The 15,857-nt window shown below is 36.4% G+C and overlaps 1 protein-coding gene across 1 annotated transcript in view; it reads left to right on the forward strand.

Moving 5' to 3' along the window:
* Kctd8 (potassium channel tetramerization domain containing 8) overlaps window positions 1-15,857 on the forward strand; it is a gene marked incomplete at its 5' end in the record, with an annotated part of 230,873 nt that overhangs the window by 16,479 nt on the left and 198,537 nt on the right.

Genomic DNA, 15,857 nt, shown 5'->3' on the forward strand with positions numbered 1-15,857 from the left:
GGGAAAATACCCAGCAGGGGGATAGCTGGGTTGAATGGGACCTCTAGACCTAGTTTTCGGAGGAATCTCCAAACTGATTTCCACAGTAGTTTCACCAAGAGACTGGTAGTTTTAATCTGATCATTTTTAGTGTTTTTTTTTATCAGCAGATTATCAAACAGAAAAACATTTAGGAATTAGGATCTCAGTTTAGATAACAAAGAATACTGGAGGAATTTTTATATTGTGCAAGTATGTAGTTTTGAAAGAGGATATAGAGTCAAGAATAAATGAATATCTGTCAAATTGTTAGACGGTTATAGTTGGTTATTCTAATGTATATAAGGAGTCAAGAGTTAGAAAAAAATCAGGAAATCTTGGTTTATCTTTTGTTCCTGCCACTTTCTTGTTATGGATCTCATGAAAATCACTTAAATTTTTTGGGATTATTTCCCAGTTTTCCATCTGGAAAAAATGATCTGAATATGAAAAAGATGATATGTTATGGTTTGTATTTGGGTGTCCTCCCAAAGACACAGTCATGGGGTGGGCTTAGAGTTTATGATCAATTCATGGTCCAATGTTGGACTTATGGGTATGAATGCTACATCTGCCCTGCATGGGTAGTTTGCATACAGTGTAAGGGAGGGAAGAGGCTGCTTGCCACCACTCCTCCCTTTTGCTCATGTTGCTTTTACTATATCTGCTACCATGAATAGTTTTCCTCTGCCATGTGCCACTCTGCCTTGGAGCCAACCAAGTAGGACTGAAACCTCCAGACTGTGAGCTAAATAAACCTTTCCTTCGTTAATATTGGGCATCAGGTATTTTGCCCCAGCAATGAGAGAAAAGTAACCAAGATATGGTGCTAGTCAGGTTTCTTTAGCACATCAATTGAATTGTGCTATATAAATGGAATCAGTAGGAAAAAAACCAACAAATTGGTTTCAGGTAAAATACATGGAGGAAGGTGGCTAGGAAACTACTCCATGCATCATTATGTTGACAAGATACTTGCCAGTGAAAAACTTTTACCTCATGTTGGAATATGAATTCAAGTCACTAAAGTGTGAGATATAAAGTAGATAAAGGAGAATTACATAGAACATAATGACTCTACATTATAATAATCCCACAAAAGTCTAGGAATGGAGGAAATTACTATACAATATCAAACTTTCCAGATAAATTCACTATTAAATGTGAAGCAGATTGTTTGCCAATCACATTAGGTCTGGTCTTCTTTTTCTGTGAAGTCTTACACTGTGTCTGAACCTACTATTATTTATTTTTTTAATTAATGTAGTGAAGAATGGTAGGTACTAGGAAGGCTTTTTAATGAAATTAAAACTGTTGATGTCTCCACTAAGGGTGATTTTTTAAAAATTAGATTTACTCTCTGTGCTCAGTAAATCTTCCCACTGTCTGACACCAAACTGTCACTTGGAAAATGTTTATGGGTTTAATTAGGAAAGCTGTGTGATGAATGATAGAGACATTATGACTGGGTGTAAGGAGGAGGCTTCTGGAATAAACCAGGGCTGCATTCATGCCCTAATCCAAATTAGTTAATAGATATGTGACTTTGAGTAAGTCATTTATTTTAAAAACTGACTTCGTTTGTAAAATTATTAGAACAATAGCATATATTGCGGACAGGAGGATTGCTTTGAGAATTCAATAATGTGAAGCAGGTAAGCACTTGGAACACCATTTTATTCAAATTGAAATTTCAGTAAAGTTGATTATTTTACTTACTACTTAAAAGAACAGTGATGACACAGGAGGAAGTAAATGCTTGAGCTAAATGGAGTGTTCAGGAAAGGCAGCAGAGAAAAACCGTATTTCAAATTGACATAACTGTGGGCATCCACGTGTGAGGGCTTGAGAGCTTTGCTACTTCGGGCAGACATGGAGTGTTCAAGGAATGGACCATGTTACTGGATATGAGGAAAAAGAAATGGGCTGGAGGAAGGAGAAATTGTTAAATGCAGGCAGAGGAAAGATTTAAAGGCACTTTAAATATTGGGCAAATGATTTCAAACCAGAGAGTGATGTGACCAAATGTGTATTTGCAGAAAGAAACTGGCAGTAGAGTGACACGTGGAATTAGGGAGCCTAAATTTGGCTAATTGGTGGCTACTGGGAAGGTTTAGGCAAAAGATGAGCAAATGCACACTAGTAGTAACAGGGAGTGAGGACTGACTTTTCACGCTGCGTAGGTAACGTCATCAAGAGAACCTAGGAGAGAAGAATTGAAGCAGCAGTCAGCTGGCCTGTGATTCATTCATTCACTTTTGCAGAGAAGGAAGAAAGAAAACGGGACGGATCACCTGATCTAATCTCCCTGTCAGCTGGCTGGCCAAGTAAAAGATGAACTGTATTTCCGGTAGGGAGAGGCCTTATATCGTGAAAGTCTTTTCTGGTGGATGCTGGTTAAGAATGACCTACAGTAAATAACTCTAGAAGACTGTATAAGCCATGGTTCCTCAGAGGATACAATATCAACTATTCATTTTTCTGGGTATAAAAATGTAGAAGTTTAAAAACTTATATGCTTCCATTTCTGTGAATAGCCTCATAAAACTTCTGATGAAATCTCATGGATTCCTCATGGATCATTCTGAGCCAGAGGATGAATGTCTCATGTAGTACAGAGGGAATCGGGGAGTTGTATGGGATGTTCCAGACCTTCCTTCTTCCATCCATGCCTTCATGCTTGGTATGAAGGAAACTTGGTACTCTGATTTCTGATTTTTGAGACTCTGAGTCAACCATTTGATCCTTTGTCATAGCCCAGACTTTGTGACCTGCTGGATGTGGAGAATGTGGGAAAGAAGTCTATTGAGCCATCACAGAGTGTGGAATGGCTCTATTTCCTGTGTGCAGGGATACACTGGATGAACAAGGACCTGCCTTTATTCCTAAGAGGAAGATAATAAGGTCAGCTTTAGACTTGTTAATATTGAGCTGTCTATGCAAATTTCAAATGGAAATATCCCATGCACACATTCTTTTTTTTTTTTTTTTTTTCTACCTGGAATCGAACTCATAACCTTGTGCTTGCCAGGCAGGCAGTGTACCACTGAGCTATATCCCTGGCCCACGTATACATTCTGTAGGTTAGATAAATGATCAGTGAGTTTGGAGAGGAAAAGCAATTTGATGAGTGTTGAAGTACATAAATAAAGAGGAACCTGGAAATAATAGTAAGAGCAGTCATACATTGGAGTATCAGAGGAGAGGAGACATTGTGAAACGTATTTGTGTGTGTGTGTGTGTGTGTGTGTGGCACACAGAAGTATATCTTTAATAGTGCAAATGATGCAAAGCATCAGCTGTGTATTAGACTGAAAATACCAATTAGATTTACCAATTAGGAGCTTTTAGAGACTTTAGAGATAATTAAAGAAAATTACAAATTTGTAGTGGTAATAAATTGCATAACTGGGAGATGGTCTCTGGAGTGGATTCTAAAGTAGAGAGGATAGATAATTGGATTGATCCCACTCTGGATTCTTAGTTAAGATTTTATGAAGGACAGATCAAAGCTAGTTAAAGATGCCAATAAGCATGGTTGATGTGATTACGGTAGTTACTTCTTTCATGATGGGTAAAAACATCAATAAAGCCAGGATAGTGATGAGTAATTCATACTGAATTCAAGTCCTGGGGTGTGGTGCTTATGAATATTCTTCTTTCAGGTGCTTTCCAGGTGAAAGTTTAAGAATATTTCTAACATAAACAAATGGGTTCTAATAAAAGTATGATCTTGCTAAAAACTACTAAATGAAAAAGGACAGTGATCTGTGTGTGTGTGTGTGTGTGTCTACATATATATATATATATAATGCTGCTTATTATATTTCTTAAAAGGGTGGATGCAAGTAAACTCAGTTTATCTAGATGTATGATGATGGGTATTTAAATGATATATTTTCATATTTTTAAAATGGAGTTAATATTTCTTTTGTAGTTGAAAATAATTGTAATTATTATAAATCAAGCATATATGTATTGTATTGTAGATAAAGAGATAAAATGTGTTTTTCAAGAGAATTTTTTAACAAAGGGTGAATGAATACAAAGTCATTTTAACTAGAATTAGATAGGAATGGCCTTTAAGAGGAGCATTGGTGTATTAATCAGCTTTCTGACACTATGCCAAAATGCCCAAGGAATTACCTTATGAAGAGAAGATTCATTTTGGCTCATAGTCTGGAGGTTCCAGTTCAGGATCGAGTCACCACTTTGCTTTGGCCCTCTGGTGAGGGCAGCACATTGTGGCAGGAGCATGTGACAGGGCACCTACTTACAATGCAAGCCAGGAGGAAAGGTGGAAGAGGAGGAAGCCAAGGTCATGCAGTACCCTTGGAGGGCACATCCCTGAGGACCTGAGGACATCCCACAGGGCCTACCTTCTAAGCTTCCACCACCTACCAATAACATCACCTGAGGAACCAGACATTAACACATGAACCTCTCAAGTGGATTCAACATCCAAACTCTAAGAATGGAGTTAAAGCAGTCATTTGTGGAAAACAAATGCCAAGTATTTCATAATTTTGCCTAGTACAGCCTATGCGCCAGTACTCCAGAGAATGAAGGTGCTCAACTTTTCTGTTTTTGACCAAAAGCTAACCTGTTGAAGTGACATGGAAAAAAGAATAAAATACAGGTTACTTAACCTTTGTGTAAAGCATATTTCAGTTTGAAAAAGCTTGATGTTGCAAATTCTACAGTGTTAAAATCTTAAAGACCTTCATGTAGCTGTGATATGTCATAGACTCTGCTCACCGAGGAGTATATGTATCAAAAGTATCCTGATTAAAAAATAACTGTGGGGGGGCAGTATAGTCTTTGAAAAACCTAGATTAAGATATTATTGTTGTGTCTTGACTTTTCAGTGGAGATCAACATTGTCAGGTCAAGTGACCCTGTCAAATTCACAGATGTTTATTGAGTAACAGTTGTAAGCTACATTCTTTAAAGGGAAGCATCAGTCAGGCATGATGGGAGACTGAGGGAGGAGGATCACCTTGACTTTGACACCAGGCTGGGTTATATAGTGAGGTCAAGGCCAACCTGAAGTACATAATGAGACCCTGTCTCAAAAAGGATAAAAATCAAAATGCGTGTATCCTTACCTCAGTCATGATCTTTACCTCAGGGGCTTACAGTAGGGATGAGGACATAAAATAAAGGAAACCATCATCCTGAAGATAATATTAAATAGTAAATATACTGAGGCCAGAGAAAGCATAACGGGTGTGGTTAACATTGGTTTTTCCTGTGAGTGTCACACCTACTGGGATCCCCAAACTCCAGTAGACATTTCCTTGTTAACACGTGTGGTATATGTATCTGACTTAATATGTCTAAATCAAGTACAAACTCAAATTTTCCACTTGTCTCCTACCTGTTCTTTTTCAGTGCTTTCTTTTTTAGTAGGGGTCTATTTTATGTATTCTGATATAGACGACAGAGATTTACTAATTAATCCTGACACATTCTTCTGCTTTTCTTTTAGAGTTAAAGGATTAATTTTTCTTAAAGAGTTAAAGGATTAATTTTTGGATTTCTGTGATTAATCTGAAATTTGTTTCACAATTTTAGAACATAATCAGCTGAAAGTTTTTTGGAGAGAATGAAATCCCTACTACCCTTGAGATTCTTAAACAGATTTATGTATATATATCTCATTAATATCATGACTTATGTATGGGTGTCAGGGTGTGATTATCCATATGGGAGTTTTCCTATAGCTTTTACAGTGGTAGACATATCTAGTTCTTTAACGATATGGCTCCTTTCATCTTTTGTCCTGAGAGTGAATTACTGGGGAAGAAGCCAGCCACCTGCAGTAGTTTGTCATTTTGTCAGGAATAAGCAGAAGCTACTACTATTCTCTACCCATTGATTGTTTCAACATTCATCAACTATTGCTTAAAAAACAGCAATGGTCAGAATAGTTATAGATGCTGTTCGTTCATGATACAGACACAATAAACGCCTGCCTCTTGGCACTTACTCCTATCTTATTCTAAAAATAGATTTTATTTCCAACCCAAAATGAAATATTTCCTTACTTGCTTGAAGTGCAAAGCTAGTTGATTTTTTTTTTTTTTTTTGGTTTTCCTCCGGTACCGGGAACCGAACTCACGACTTTGCACATGCCAGGCAGGCGCTTTTGCCGCTGAGCTAAATCCCCAGCCCAAAGCAAGTTGATTTTTCAGGCTTAATTTGATGCAGTAAGCATAGCTATTTGATGCTCAGTTTGAAGAGAAATAGATGATAAGTTGCCTGCATTATATTCTCTGTTGCCTTTTGTCCTGTCAGTTGCAGATAGGGATAAACTAGAAAATTGCACTTATTTGTGGAAATAGTTTTTGGTGAAGGATTCATCTCTCTTTCCCCGCTTTTTCCTTTTCTCCCTTACTCCCACTTTGTTTTCTTCCTTCCTAGAATCAGAATGTTTAGGCCTCCTGCGTGTGTTTCTTTGGTAAGACTGCCCTAATAAATTACCACAGACTGGGTGGCTTAGTCAGTGGAAATTTATTTGCTCACAATTTGGAAGTCTAGAAATCTGAGCTCCATGTGTAGACAGCTTGGTTTCTTCTATTGCCTCCTTCTGTGGCTTGTGTCTTCTCCTGGTATTGTGTGGTTTTCGCTCTGCATGTCTGTGTTCAAATTTCTTGCTTTAAGAATAACAGTCATATGTGATTAGAATGCACCCTTCTCACCTGATTTAACCTTAATTACCTCCTTAAAGACCTTGTTTCCCAGGAAACTTGCATTATTTCCATACATAATTTTTTAGGGGAGGGACAGGCACAATACAATCTATGAGAATAGGAAATGCATGAGAATAAAGATTTTTTAAATGTTATTATAAAAATGTTCCTGATAGGTAATAGTAGGACTAAGTTAACAGAAATGTGTATCATTTCCATGCATTTGGTGTTGACTTTAAACCAAGTGACTATGTGCTTGGCTTTTAAGTTCAAGCCTAAAGTAATTGTTAAACTTAGTATTTGTTTTCAAACCTAATTTGTGGAGGGAAAAACCTCATACACTGTACCAAACGGGATTATTTTCAGTAAATAATTCCCAGGCAGCATTTAGGTATGTTTAATCATCTTTTAAGTGCTAATTTCTTTTTTCTTTCTCAACTAATTCCTATTTCAAAGTGTAGAGGTGAATCTCCTTGATAGACAAAAAGAGAATGATGTTTTACATTTTGTATCTATGAAGGCCTCTCTAGCTACACAGAAAAGAGGGTTTCATAGTAGCAAGAGCTTTTGGAGCTATTGAAGTAGTAGAAGAGAGACCATTTGGGTAAGACATGTGTGCTGCTATACATGGAGTGAAATATAGCTAACCAGCCAGCCTGTTCATGCCCGAAAGTGTTGGGGGGAGGTCCTGAGAGATCCAGAATGGCCTCTTCAAGCCCATAGATAGGGGTTTTTAGCTGAGCCATATTGGTGAACAAGTCTCTCTGGGCCTAAGGAACACATTACATTAATTACTTACAATCAAACTAGAACCCATTTGTTTGGTTAAAGGTGGATACTATCAGATAAAATCTGTGGGAATTATCTACTGCATAGTGCTTTGTTAGGTATAAATTCAAGATGAAATTAGGATATCATTTAAATACTGTTTTTTACTATTAGCACCTGAAAAATGCCAGCTCTGTCTGACTGAGCTTTCCTACTAAATTAATCCAAAAGAATAATTCCAAGGTCTCATTAAATAACTGTTCTAGAAACTAAAGTTCTCTTTGGGACCAAACATCAGAATGTAACTTTAGAGTGGAGCCTGGATTAATGTGCTGATTATAATACTTTTTGTATTTTAAACAGCTTACCTCTCTTTAGCATAAGTTCAAAAACATATTTAATCATTCCATAGTCAAAGAAACAATCATTTCATGGTACATTTATTGCTTCACTTTTTCCCTTGCGAATTCTTTATCCTCCATTTGTCTTTACTTCACCTTTAAACGGAGACTGAAGCTCATTGTCTCACATGGGCCATTGTCAAGCACTTCTTCCAAACTAAATGCGCAGGCGCATTGTCACTTTTCATGAAGCAGACAGACTTGTACATGTTTTCTGGAATCACAGCTGTGTCCACTAATGATGTACCCAGATGCTCTTGTTTCTCTGACATTTTGACAATTCACAAAATAATTAACAGCAAAACTGCTTTGCTGACTATTACACATTCAGTTCTGTCATCTCTTAGTTCAAAACCCTCCCAAGAGGAAAAGTGTGCAATTCCTTTTCTCTAGTGGGAATTCAGCAAATGCAATAAGTGGGTTACCTCTTAGGTCAAGGTTTCTTAACCAAGATATCACAGATATTTTGTTTTCAGTAAAGGAGTATTGACCTGTGTAGATGTTTAACAGCATCCCTGGCCTTGATCTAACAAATGCTAGTAAGGGACCCTTCTCCTCCTCCCTTCTCCAGGGGTGTCCATGAAAAATGTCCCCAGACTTTCAGATGTCCACTGGGTAGCAAAACTCCCCTGGTTGTGAACTGCTAACTCAGATCAGGGTTCACATTTACCCTGAAACTAAAGTAGCACTTCGTGGTTTGTAAAAGAGTTTTGGCAGGGTCTGGTTCTTTGCTTTCCAACAACATTATCAGCAACAGCAACAATAGCTTCCACCGCCAGCCTGAGGCTAAGGAGGTGGAAAGGGATATTCAATGGGTAAAAACCAATTACCAAATACTATCATGGGCCTTTGGTGTTATTTCATTTAATCCTCTTAATAGCCCAATGAAGGGAGACAGGTTCACAACCTCCATTCCATTGCCATGGGATTGAAGGTTCAGGACAATTAAACTAAACACTCAATAGGTGGTATGGTTAGGGTTAAGCTAGTGAGCCCCACCCCCAAACTTATTGTTTCTGTTTCATTCTTTCCATCTTGTTCCTGTACCCTTAAGCCATCTTCTGTAAATTGTACTATTTTGGCCAATGATGACATGGCTCAGAACATGGAGGGTTATGCATTTGTTTAAGTTAAATTTTTGTGACTTATATGCAGTGGTGCCTTGGTTCATGGACTTAATTTGTTTCATGATTTTGGAAAGGACGGAAACATTTGTGTTTTTGTGGGAAAGGTGGCTGTGGTCATGTTTGTTATCCAGTGGAGAGTTTGCAAACAAAAACAAAATTTTGTCAAATGGTTTTGTTTGCGAACCAAATTGTTTTCAAATAAAAGCCTTTGTGAACCAAGGTAACACTGTATATTAATAAAATGATAAGCTTTTCAAATAAGATATAGTTTTCTTTTGAAAAATGTTATAATGAGAATGAGGAGAAAGACTACAAACTAAATCTACCTTTCAAGGAATTCCAGTTAAATGTTCCTTCTGCCTGTGGGTGTTGGTTCTTTCTCTCCCACACTCTCACATACCCATATTGAAAATCACACTAAAAATTTATCGTAAAGGTACACACTCCAGTAATACATAAGGGAGAAAAGAAAAGACAATTGTATCACATGCACCTTAGTTCTCAAATTATAGGAATTCCTTTCTAATAACAAAATTTGATAGATTTAAATTAAGGACCTTTCATTTGCTTTGAGAAAGAAGCCTGGTTAACAACCCCATGACTGGTGCATACATATGAGAGCTGAGAGGCAAAATTCTCAGCTAAAGACATGAGTGTCAAGTTAGAAATTTTGCATTAATTACTAAAGAGTGAAGTTCATTATCAAAGCCTAGCTATTTAGACAGCTATCCAAGCTAATAAAAATAAAAACCAAAAACATGTATTTCAGGAATAGTTAATTATTGCCCATGCTCAGATCAGATGACTGTTATTAAGTGCAGGATAATTTAAATAAGGAAAAAAAAAACAGATCCATATTTAAAATAGAATTTGTATTTGTCAATAGGCCATTATGTGTGTGTGTGTTTTTTTTTAATAAGAATTCTGGGCTTTCTCCCAATAATAGCTACATCAAACACTGTAGCATCAAAAACAGATGTTGAATTTCCTTTCATTATTGCTCAGGATTTTAGCTATTACAAGATTATATCTCAGGATTTATCTATTACAAAAGGTAGACAGCAGATAGATAGTGATATAATACCCCTACTGGATATGTGGTAAATGAACTTTTGTGAATCTGTGTGGATCAAGCTCTCCAAAGCCTAATCCTTAGGAATTTGTTCATCACTTAGAAAGAAATACACACTCTGTGTGACACTTAGTAAAGACTGTATTGTTAAACCTGAGCTTATGAGGAAACTCGGGAGCATCATATAATCTCGGGTCTCCTCAGCTGAGGACTAAAGCCACTACTTGCCTTTGACTCACTTAGGTTCTTGCTAAGAGGTACAAATGCCTGGAGCTCCTCAGGGAGATGGTGAATCAGGGTCTCTGTGGGTTTGCCTGGAAAGTTTTCCTTTAAATAATATTTGCTGGTGACCCTTCGGCACATTAAAATTTAAGAGCATGTAAGTTTCAAGTCCCATGGGCACCAAAGAAACACATACGCACCTGGGGAAATGTGCTAAAACATCCACTGTGGAATATAAGTAAAATAACAAGATTTTCTTGCATGTGTTGTTTTCTGAGTCTTTGAATTTTTTTTTATTTCATTTATTTTTTTCAATGTACAGGGTTCAGTCATGCTGAAATTATGTTCCTAGGGGCCAGGGCCTGTTTACTTTCAGGAAAGTCTGTGTAGGCTATGTTGATTGCCATAGAAAACTCAAAAAATGACAGAAAAGATAGAAATGAAGGAAGAAGGGAAGAAGGAATGGAAGGAGAGAAGGAAGGATAAATTTAAAGGAACTGCAGGAAGGACTTTGGTAAGTCTCTTTCCTTACTATTGGAAACTTCTTACTGATCTTTTCTTTTTCTGTTTCTTCTAGAGTAGCTTATGATTGTCTCTGGATAAGAAAGATTTTAGATATAGAATAAGGCTAACTTTTAAGTTTGGTTCTATCAGAGCCTTAATTTTCTGACTATTTAGCTTGTCTGACAATCTCATAATTCTTCTCATGCCTCTGTATACTTCTTTCATAATATTATTGGAATTATAGTATTAGGAATTATCAATCTGTTTCACAAGGGCAGTTTACTCAAGATGTTCCAGATCTTTTTTCTGAACAAACTGTTACTGGAGGCGAAGATGTAATCTCCCCTGTATTTATGTCTCCTAGGTTGTCACCTTTTCTCACCAGTGCACATTCAGTCACCACACACGTAGTTCTAGGATGACAAACCATGGTTTTGCAGATTTTTTTTAAATAAATAAACTTCTATTTGAGCATGCTTTTGTTCATTTAATTTCCCTTTAACTGTGCTGGTTTGAACATAGTTGAGTAGTTAGAACCAAGTTAGTAAGGGTTCCAAAGCTGAAAAGGCATTTTCTGTCTGTCTGTATAAAACAAAATGCTTGCCTGTGCTTGACTTCTTCTTACCGGAGTCCAAGTGGAGCCTGATTAACGAAGTCGGCGCTCATCTCTTGTCTCTTCTTCAAAGTGACATTTGGGTTTTTGGCCAGGTGATTGCCTTGTGTTCATACTCAGGTTGAAAGTTGTTGACCTCCTGTTTCCCATCACTTTTGATTAAAATTGTTCTAACTTTCAATGTTCTATGTCTGCAAGTGATATCCCAAAGTCTCCATACTATTTTTTCAGCTTTTAATTTTTTTTCCTTAAAATTTACCTGTTAAAGAACATGAGTAGTCCAACTGGTAGGTTTTTCTAGTCTATTGTTTTTATATTATAGTAAAATAATGAAATGCTTTTTTTGAGATTTCTTGTTTTTTTTTTTTACAAAACCTACTCTGTTTGCTTTTTCATTTCTTTCTCCTTTTTACTTTAGCCTGCTAAATTTTGCTTATACTTCTGCCACTTTTTCTTCAATATGGAGTTCTGTTTAAGAAGATAAGCTGAAAATTCCCTTTCTATAAGTTACCAAAATTGAACCATTCTAGCTATTTGAGCTCTTCCTGGAGAATGCTTGCTCTTTTTCTCAGACTCTACTGGAGTGGGAACCACCCTTGCTGTGTGTGAGTGTGTGTGTGTGTCAGTGTGTGAGTGTGATGTTGAAGATGGAACTCAGGCCTTTTCCATGCTAGGCAAACACTCTGTCATTGAGCCCCTCGCCCGCCTACGGTTGCTGCTCTTTAAATGGTTCTTTGGGCTCTTCAATGAGCGCCTATTGCTTACTTTGAGTTTCTTGTGTTTGCAGGTCTTCAGTTACCCTAATCATTGCTGTTTCTTTCCATACATTGATGGTATCAGGCAGGTCTTGTAGCTGTAAGTGGTTTCAATCCACCCATGTTTTCTTTGGGGCTTTGAAAAATTTCTTACTTCCTAGTTTGAGAAAATGTTGTCTGCAGGTTTGTTGCTTTGTCACCTAGTGAGTCTTTATATTCTTATTTGGAGTTCTTGCAAGATAAAAAATTATACTTCCTCTGCTATCACTATCTTGCTGGACTTCCTGATTCAAATTGCTTGGTGTACTTAAACATGAAAGATACATTATTTTAGAGAATAACAAATAATTTGTTATTATTAAATAAAGCCACATTCGATTCACATGGGAGATATTTGTCATGAGAACAACTGATAATGTATACTATTTAATGTGTTAGGATCATAGTAATGATAATTGTTTTCTTTTTACTTTTTGGATGTCATGTGCTGTAGTAAGCATTTGTGTGTATTCAAAATTAGCCCTAGGACACATGTAGTAGTTATTTTACCAGTTTACATTTGAGGAGACTGAGGCTTTAAGGTCTGATTTGCTCAAGGTGAAATTACTAGTATTTAGAGAGCTGGAATTCTAACCAAGGCCGCTGACTCCAAAAACCATGCCTGTTGTTCAGCAAGACCTGCTTTTATTCTTTTCTCTCTTCTCCGTTTCCTTATCCACTGCTTTAAATATCTGTAAGAGCTTCTAAAAATAACCTTCTAATCTTTTCCCAGCTTCCTTCCTTCCCCTTGACATTGATGCGATCCTTTGCATAATCATAAGTGTACAAAACACAAAGGTCAAATCTCTGTAAAAAGTTCCAATTTATAGAGTGGGATGGAAGTCCAGTGTTGTTTTAATTTGCCTGTCATGAATGATCAGTGATGGTGAACATTTTTTCATATTTTTTACCATTTATATTTCTTCTAAGAAGTGTGTATTCATTTCAGATACCCATTTATGGATTGGGTCTTTAAATTTGGGGTCTGAGTCTTTTTTTCAATTCTCTATATGTTCTAGATATTAGTCCTTTGAAGAACAGCTGGCTAAGATGTTTTTCCACTCTGTGGGCTGTCATTTCGTTCTGTTGATGATTTCTTTTGCTATGAAAAAGCTTTTTAATAAGATGAGATCCCACTTGTTGATTCTTTGTAGTATTTTCTGTGCCATCAGGGTTTTGTTCATAAAGTTTTTGCCTACATTTTTGTTTCCAGTGTTCTACCTGTTCTATCTTCTGGCAGATTTAGTATTTCTGGTCTTTTTTTTGCCTTGATTTTTGTTAATTTTATCTTTTATGGGAAAGGTGAAAAGAAAGAAAGAAGTGTTTCTGTTTTAATATTTAGATCTTTGATCCATTTTGATTTTAGTTTAGTGCATGGTGATAGACATGGTTCTAGTTTTAGTCTTCAGTATGTGGAGAGCCAGTTTTTCCAGCACCATTTATTAAAGAGGTCATCTTTCTTCCAGTGAATGTTTTTGGCCCCTTTGTCAAAGATAAGGTGGATGAACATGTCTGAAGTTATCTTCTAGTCTGTTCCACTGTAAATATCATATTGTTTCTCTGGTGTGAGAATCTGAACATGTAAATAAGAACCAAAATAGATATTGCAAAGTAGGAATAAATTGTTCAAAAGGAAAGGGGAATGTGGGGGGAGGTGGGGAGGAAGGAAGAGAAAAGAAAAAAAATAAGAAAAGGATAACATGGAAACAAAGCTTTGTAAATAAGGAGGTGAAGAAGGGTTGAAAGGAGGTTAGGGGACAGGAGAAAGACAAGAGGAACTAAGATATATCACATACGGGTACAAGTTCTCTGTGATGAATGTGATTGTTTTGTATACCTAAATTATACCAATACGTTCAATTTAAAAAGTTCGAATTTGTTGCAAAGATATTGGCTTGGACCATATTGCAGTTCATATTTAGTTATCAAAGAAGAAAATTTCATCTATTCCACCATTGGTTGAAGTTGTTGTTGTTGTGGTTTGGTTTGGTTCCTTTTCCAGTCACAGCCCAGTGGGAATGCTTGGTTCTGGCCAGATTCACCTGCTCACTTCCTAGAGTGCTGACATTCAGTTTTAACTCACGTTACCATCACATCCCATGATGTCTTCTCCTTCCGTTGCCTTCCTTTGGCTAACTCTGTGAAGACTTCCCGAACTTTCCCAACACTGAAATACAATTTATGGCTTTTAGTGGTCCGCATACAGGCACTGGAAAGGATCTAGACCACAGCATTCTACAGTGTGTTTAGCTGAGTTGTTTATGTACCTGTTTGTTCTGCTAGACTCTGAGAATACTGAAGACTAGCAATGTATTACTCATCTTTGTAACTCTAGAGCATCCACACTGTCTGAAACGTAGGTTACTTACCTCAGTTTTGTTGCATGAACCTATACAGTATCAGTGATATTATATTATGAACTGTGACTTATTTTAGTATGTTTAGGAAACATACTTAATTGTAGCAGACCAATTTTTTCTTTCTCTTACTAAAAACACATATTCAACATTATATTAAAGTAAGCTTGGGTACATAGACAAACAATTGTTTTACCTGTAATGGCCTGAAAATTAACCTTTTATCTTGCATGACAGTTCTCTGAGAATTATTTCACTATGAATAGTATTTCTTCATGTCTCTCATCTTGCGCAGCAAAATTAAGTATTTTTAATTAACATTTATAATCAGCTTTTCCTATTCTTGGCTCTAGTGGTTTATAGTCATTCAAACAAATTGAATTTAAGAAAGAAATTGAAGTATATTTATAAAGCCAAATTTAAATTCATTTTCTTCTTTCTCCACCCTTACACACTTTATTAATTGCAGTAACTTAGGTTCTTATCATTCATTAAATTTATTCAGTATTTTGAAAAATGACACAAAAGTCTAAAGAAAGCTTATTTAGGACAACAATTATATAGATACAGTTGACTAATATACCAGCTTCTTTCAAGAAAGGAAACTTGTTTATAGTATGTGTGTCTTCTTCAGACTACAAAGAAGAAATTTTTCTAAAGGATATGTCAGAGCAAGGGTACAAACCTCAGTAACAACACACTTTCTTCCCTGATGTAGTGGATAATCTAATCAGGAGAGAGTACTCCCTATAATTATAAAATGTGTGGCATTACTGGAATAGTTCATATTACTATTTTATCTTAAAATAATTTTCAAAGATAATGTTTTCACAAATGCATCATGGAGACAAAGTGCTTTCCTAGTGAGTAATAAGCCATGAACTATAATTTAGAACTAATTTTTAATAAGCTTTGCATTTGAGTCTCTGTGGGAGATATACCAAATTAGATTTTGACAATATGGTAGCAAAAATAAATAAAGACACTATTCAAGAACTTGCAAAACTCTCTCCTTTGGGACTATTTGCTGTACAAGATATCCTCTAACCCCCAAACATAGCTGTATCACAGTGATTACACCTCAAATCATGGGACTTTGAAATCAGACACGCAGAGATTTAACTTTGGTTCCTTCATAACTGCATGGCTTTGGACATGTAACTCAACTGCCCACAGCGTCTTTCTTTATTTGTACAAGGATGCAGAAATTATTTTAAGAATTAAATTATGACTGTAAAAGTTCATAGTATAGCATATGGTATATAGCAAGGTCTCAGAGTATATTT

This window comes from Chinchilla lanigera, unplaced genomic scaffold (genome assembly GCF_000276665.1).
Source record: "Chinchilla lanigera isolate Chin_1 unplaced genomic scaffold, ChiLan1.0 scaffold00042, whole genome shotgun sequence".
NCBI lineage: Eukaryota > Metazoa > Chordata > Mammalia > Rodentia > Chinchillidae > Chinchilla > Chinchilla lanigera.